This window comes from Chrysochloris asiatica, unplaced genomic scaffold, assembly GCF_000296735.1.
Source record: "Chrysochloris asiatica unplaced genomic scaffold, ChrAsi1.0 scaffold00045, whole genome shotgun sequence".
NCBI lineage: Eukaryota > Metazoa > Chordata > Mammalia > Afrosoricida > Chrysochloridae > Chrysochloris > Chrysochloris asiatica.
In genome coordinates this window covers 6055184-6061794 of record NW_006408563.1, presented here as the reverse complement: position 1 = coordinate 6061794, position 6611 = coordinate 6055184, and positions in this window count along the sequence as shown.

Below are 6611 nucleotides of genomic sequence, written 5' to 3'. Positions count from 1 at the left end.
GAAACCCTATACAGGGTCGCTATGAGTTGGAGCCGACTCTACGTCACTTAAATGAAATCTTTATTGGAGCAGATTACAAAGTCTTTTCTCTCATGGAGCCACGGATGAGTTCATACTGCTGATATTTTGGTTAGCAGCCAAGTACTTAGCCACTGTACCATCTGGGTTCCGTATGAGGTAAGTATCATCTATTATAGATGAAGAAGCTGAAGTTCAAAAAGGTTCAAAATAAATTTAAAAACTTGCTCATGACCACATTGTTTTCTCAGAGTAACTCACAAAGAAAGGGGTTATTTAAAAGACTAAGCTTTGCTAACCTAAAGGTTGGCCACTAGACAGGAGAAAGATGTAGCAATCTGCTTCTGTAAAAATTTACAACTTTGGAAATCCTGTGCGGCAGCTCTACTTTGTCCCATAGGGTGACTGTGAGTTGGAATCTACTCGACAGCAATAAATAGGAAGTATTAAGTAATAAATAGGAAGCATGTTTTCCACCAACTGCTAAATACATTCATAATTTCAGTGACCCTCAAAAGGGCAAGCAGAAGAAAGCATTTCTTTCTCTCAGCATTATCTGTGGCATTCACACAACACTGAGCTAATTCATTATAAGACCTCAGCATAACCCCTTAATGGGTAATTCAGCTTTCATATAGTTCATTATCTTTTACTTTCTTTTGTTTGCTTCACAGATGGAGTCCTTTACAATGCCTATGAAAAATTTTCCATCTGGATTAGATCAACCTCAAATGGAAGTCAAAAAGAGGAATACGCTTCTGTTCATCCACTGGGATCTTCAAGGTAGGAAGGCTTTTCCAAAAACAACACAAGTTACGTCTCATAAATTGGACAACAGGGAGAACTGGTACAGTGAATAATAATCACTTATGTGCTTTTCCCTTAGTACCTTCAAATTAGGTCTTTCTCAGGTATTACTAGCCCTCTTATAAAATGATTGTGCTGATAGCCAATAGGCTGTCAGCTGGACATTCCTTTAAAGTATTTTCTTTGCTTCATCTGCTCACATTCCATATCTATCTTGTAGTTTCCTCTAAGCGATTTCTGGTGATACATTGCATTTTAATGACACTTTTGCCAGTCTTCATCCATTTTATGCTCACAATGGCTCTTTAGTAGGAAAATGAGAAAGGGAACTGAGGTGCAAAAAGTCATTCATTCATTCATTTGTTCAACATGTAAAGATCCTTATTATATGTCAGGCTGTCAAAGAACTGAAAAAGACAGGTGTTTTCTTTAAAAAAACAACACAACAACTTATGATCTATGGACAAAGATAGATATATTAATAGATAATTATTTTCAGATATGAAAAGTGCTGTCAAAGATTTAAGTCAAGAGTGTTAGAGTTGCAGAGAAGAATGGATGAACACAGCTAGGTTGCGTGTTGTTGGTCACAAGGTGTGACTACAGATACCAGCCATCTGATCTTTAACTGCTATTTCTTTCACTAACAAATATAGAGTTTATTCTATAATTTTTTAAGATACAGCCTCACTTTGAAAACTATTTAAGGGGGATTATAAAAATATAGATATAATATGAATTATTTGTGTGTGTGTTTAACCTTTTCAAAGTGGATGCAAACTTACTTTTTTTTTTTTTCCCCCTGAGATCCACTAGAACACAAAGATGGCTAGCCCATTCCATGATACCAAAATGCCTGAGAAAGTTTTCAAGGGAGAAAAATCTTTGCCCCATGATCAGTTGTTAGTTTCCCCTCCCCTAAAATAGCTAACATGCAAAAAAATGCAGAGGTCCCCAGAGGCCAGCAAATAAATGCCCCACTGCCCCTCATCTTTGTCTACACCGGATTCAACTACCCCTTTCCCCAAGATTGCTCATTTTTCAGATGTCACCAATCTACATAGTTTACTTTATTTCTCATGCCTTTCTGGAGGAGGCCAGAAAGGTGGACAGGATGGGATGAGAGGTGATGAAGAGTCATTCCTTATACCAGTAGGGCTCCAGGGACCAGTCCATATATAATCCTTTTCACAAACTTTTACTGGAATGACTTTGGTTATTTGGAATTTTCCTGTAAAAGTTAGTGAGAATCAAAAAAAAAAAAAAAAAGCTAGTGAGGATCCACTTTTTATTGCTTGGAATATAGTGTCCAGGAAAGGAGGAGGAAGAGAAAGGGAAGAAGGAAGAAGAAAGGCCAACACACTCTGTGAAAGAAAAGAAAAAAAAGGAGAGTAGGGATTTGGTGTAGTAAAATATCATGACAGCTTTGGATGAGAGTTGGACAAGGTATTTTATCTGTTGGACTAAATTAAGCCAAATGAGAACAAGCTGTTACTGAGTTTTTAACTAAAATGTTCAATTTTTGTTATCCTTAAACTCTTTCCTTGGGAAATGGAATATATTAAAAATAGCTTCTCTTTCCTTAAAAGAGGTGCCTGTCTTATTTTTTCTTCCAAACTTCCATCCATCTTCACTTCCTATCTGTCTCAGAGCTTTTAGAAATGCCTGTTGCCTAGAAAAACTCATTCATTCTACTTGCCATCAGTTTTTCATTCCATTCATTTAGGTTTTGGTCACTTGAATTATGGAACCTTTTGTACCCATAACCATCATATTGAATAAACTCCAGTTCCAGTAATAAACTATGGGCTGGACTCAGTCTACATTCAGGGAAAATCATTTTGTAAATGGTGTTTGGAAAACTCTGCTGGCACTTCAAACTCTATTTCTGGTATGTTTCAACAAAAATTTATTTGGGGATTCTTTTTCTCTTCTTACTTCTCCCTTTTCCCTTCCCCCTAAAAATCAGAGATCCAGTAAGTTAAATTAATGCTTGATGTAATTTCCTGTAACAGAAGACACAGGCTCCAGTACTAACTATCCTTTCATGGAAAAACAGCTCATTGCTTCTGGATGTGGAGTTACACCCTTGAATTATGAGTCTGGATCATTGCTGAGTGGATCAATTTGGAGCCAGAAATCAGGGTGGTAGCAGAAGAAAGGAGTTGGCAGCTTGGGGGAGGCAGGGAGGGTTTGTTGGAGTGAGTGCTAGGATGGTGTTTAAGAAAAGCAGAAACACCATGGAGCCAAGGGAAAGACACTTAAATGATGTGAAGAGAACTAAGAAACCAAGAGAGATTCAGACTGTTCTGGGCTGGCCTTCAGCCTGCTCTGCAGCAATTTAATTTTCATTGTTATTGGTAAATAGACAATCCCGGGTTGTAATGCTTTTCAAGAGATGATGCAGACCACAGTCCTTAGGATATCAGGCAGGCAAAAAAACTGAGGCAAAGGAATTCTATGTATGGGTTGGGCTAGAAATAATCTGTATACATTTGGAGGTTGTGCTTGTGTGTCTTGTTGAACTCATCTCTAATCTCTTAGGTCTGGAAATTAAGTCTACATGCCAGACATTCCTGTATTGATTTACTAGTTTTTCCTGATTTAGGTCAGCTCAGATTACTATGGAAACAAGATTATTAGAGTTTCTATTGCTTCCTGACCCAGCCTAAATACAAATACAGAAACATTCAGTCAAATCGATGTGGTTAGTTCTTCTAAACTGTCAAAGACTTTGGATTTGAGTGGGTCCAATATTTAATAAAGGGTTAAATTAGTGGGCTAGGTCTCTTTTGAAATAGTCTCAAACTCCATTTTACTGCTCAAGGTAAAATACAGTCATAGAGGAATGCCTATGTTGTCCTTGTTACTCAAACAACAGAGAGTAATGAATCTGACCACACAGTAGTGAGGAATGTGGATAGCTGGGAGGTGGGAATACAGGTGGGCCCAAGAACTCCTTGGAATAGTTCTTGTTGTGGCTGTCATTAGGCGTTGTCCAGTTGGTTCCAACTCACAGTAACCCTAGGCACACAGAACAAAACACTGCCCAGTCCTTTGCCATATTCACAGTTATTATGTTAAAGTCCAATATTTCTGCCATTGCTTCAGTCCATCTCATTGTGGGTCCTTTTCACTCACCCTTTACTTTTCCAAGGACTGGTCCCACCTAACAGCATGTCCAAAGTACAAGAGAAAAATCATACCATCCTCTTCTAAGGCGCATTCTACCTATACTTCTTCCAAAATAGATTGCTTTCTTCTTCTAGAATAGTTATTGTTGTTGTTGTTGTTGTTAAGTACCACCAAGTCAGTTCTGACTCATAGCGACCCTATGTAGAGTTTCCGAGGAGAATCTACTGGAATTGAACTGCTGACATTGTGGTTCACAGTCCAGTGCTGATCCTACAGCACCACACTAGGAGTCCAATAGTTGTTGTTGTTAAGTGCTGTTGAATTGGTTATGACTCATAACGACCCTGTATAGAATTTCTGAGGAGCAGCTAGTGGGTTTGAACTGCCAACATTGTGGCTCATAATCCGGTGCTTATCCTACAGCACCACACTAGGAGTCCAATAGTTGTTGTTGTTGTTAAGTGCCATCGAGTCCCTTCTTACTCATAGTGACCCTGTATAGGGTTTCCAAGGATTGATTGGTGAGTTTGAACCACCGACCTTGTGGTTCATACTGACCTCACAGTCCAGTGCTTTATTCCACAGTGAGTCCAATAATTGTTGTTGTTGTTGTGTGCCATGGAATTGGTTCTGACTCATAGCGACCCTGTACAGGGTTTCTGAGGCTGTAAATCTTTACAGGAGCAGAAATCCTCATCTTTCTCCCTCGGAACAACTGGTAGTTTCAAACTGCTGACCGTGAGATTAGCAGCCCAATTTGTAACCACTACAAACCAGACTCCAATAGTAGTACATCTTAAATCCATGTTATTTAATTTAAAGTCTTTTTAGAGATTATTTGTGTCTAAAGACAAAAGTATTAGGAAAAAATAAATAAGAAGGTAATTGTGGTAGAATAAACAATGGCTTTGAGGAAAAGAGAAATCTTGGTATCTGAAATACTAAAGAAAGAAGGAAATAGTGAATTCCAGTGCTAACACAGGACGAGCACAAGCATGAATCTGCTCTACAAGTATGGGAGAGCCATATTTTCCAACTGTTGATTCATCTTCTCTGTTTCCAACTTTAGCATTCCAATCACCAGTAATTATTAATACATTTGATTATATGTTGGCTCAATTTAAACAAATCCAATAAATGAAATTAAAACAAGACCATAAGAGCTAAAATATATAGACTTGAAATTGTCCCATCTGAAATTAGAGACCATCACAAGAACAGATTTGATGTATTAGGCACTAATAAATGAACACCAGAAAAGCTGTGGAATGAGCTCAAGAACAGCATACAGAAAGGAAAAAAAAGGGGGGTCCTTAATAAGACAAGAAAGAAGGAAAAGACCAAAATGGATGTCAGAATAGACTCTGAAACTTGTTTTCTAGTGTAGAGTAGCTAAAGAAAGTGGAAGAAATAAGGAGGTAAAAGAACTGAAAAGAAAAATTTAAAGGGCAGCTCAAGAAAATAAAGTAAAGGATTATAATAAGAGGTACAAAGACCTGAAGTTAGGAAATCAAAAGGGAAAAACATGCTCAGCAGTTCTCAAACGGAAAGAATTGAAGAAAAATGCAAGCCTAAACTTACAATGTTGAAGGATTCTATGCGCAAAGTATTGAATGATGAAGAAAGCATCCTATGAAGTAGGGATAAACCATACTAAAGAGAAATGGTTAATATTCAACCACTTCAAGAGCTGTTGATACTGAAGGTAAAAGCTCAATGTGCACTGGAAGACACTGGAAGAGAAAAAGGTTCTGGAAGTTGATTGAAATCTTCCAACAAACTGATGCAGCCCTAAAGGCTACCTGGAAGACAGCTACCTGTCCACTGATTGGAAGAAATAATATATTTGTGCCCATTCCAAAGAGACATAACCAGTGGAATGCAAAAATAATCAAATACTATCATTAATATCACATGCAAAAAATATTTTGTTGAAATAATTCAAAAATAACTTCAACAATATATTGACAGGGAACTGTCAGAATTGAAGTCAGATTGAGAAGAGAATGTGGATCCAGGGATATCACCGCTAACATCAGATGGATCTTGGCTGATACTACAGAGTACCTGAAATGCTATGCAGGGTCTCTATGAGTTGGAACCAATTCCATGAAACATAACCACCAATCACCAGCAAACTGTTGTTAGGTGAAGCATCATGCATGCCCTTGAGTGTCCCTTCATATTCTTGCTGAGTATGCAAGGCCCTGACTGATCTTTACCTAAGGCAATTCTCAGGGTTCTTTCTCTAGTGAACAATCTTAAGAGGTAGGTAAAATCTCCCTCTGAGATAAAGAATAGGCTTGCTTACTGCTTGCTATCAACCCACAAGTTTTCAAGCTCAGTGTTTCTCTCCTATAATGCAACTCACTCTGTACACAGTATTCACCGGAGCTCCTCCATGTTGCCCTGTGGGATCTGGAGGTAAGGAAGAAATGATACGAGCATAGTGCTCATGATGCTGGCTGTGCCGATAAACACAGTTTTTTGTCTTGGACTCAGGGTCTTTTGTTGTCTTCTAGCACTTACAAAACAGTAACAATCTAATGAATAGTTTTGTTTTTGGAAGAAGTGCAGCCAGAGTGCTCCTTGGAGGCCAAGATGGCCATACTTCTGACATGTTGTCAAGAGGGACCAGTTGCTAGAGAAGG